The sequence below is a fragment of the Theobroma umbraticum genome, unplaced genomic scaffold (assembly GCF_002168275.2).
Source record: "Theobroma umbraticum cultivar Fairchild unplaced genomic scaffold, ASM216827v3 scaffold_86.0, whole genome shotgun sequence".
NCBI lineage: Eukaryota > Viridiplantae > Streptophyta > Magnoliopsida > Malvales > Malvaceae > Theobroma > Theobroma umbraticum.
Genome location: NW_018397263.1, coordinates 4,545,452 through 4,545,857, shown reverse-complemented (window position 1 = coordinate 4,545,857; position 406 = coordinate 4,545,452).

Genomic DNA, 406 nt, shown 5'->3' with positions numbered 1-406 from the left:
GATTTCCTTCTCAGACTACATGGGTCATGGCCTACCTCCTCCAAAGCCGTAGCCTTGACCATTTAAAAAGCAAAAAATCATAATTGTTCTAAGACTGTTGTAGTACTCCAACTTCAAAAAGATTTTTGATCACCTTCCAGGCTGAACTAGGCAAAGTGGTAAACATGAAATGTGTAGCTTGTTCTCTTAACTCTCCAATGATCCAAGAATCACTTCATTTGGATGTCAAGAGATTTATCACCTTCCAGGCTGCACCTTGAAATTGCTCTCCTTCTTTCATTAAAATTCTTCTTTGATCAAACACTTACAAAAACATAAATAAATCAATAACAACCTATCTTAATCACATTAATACCAAATTAAGTATAAAATTAACTAAGACTAGATTGACTCACCTAAATTAACT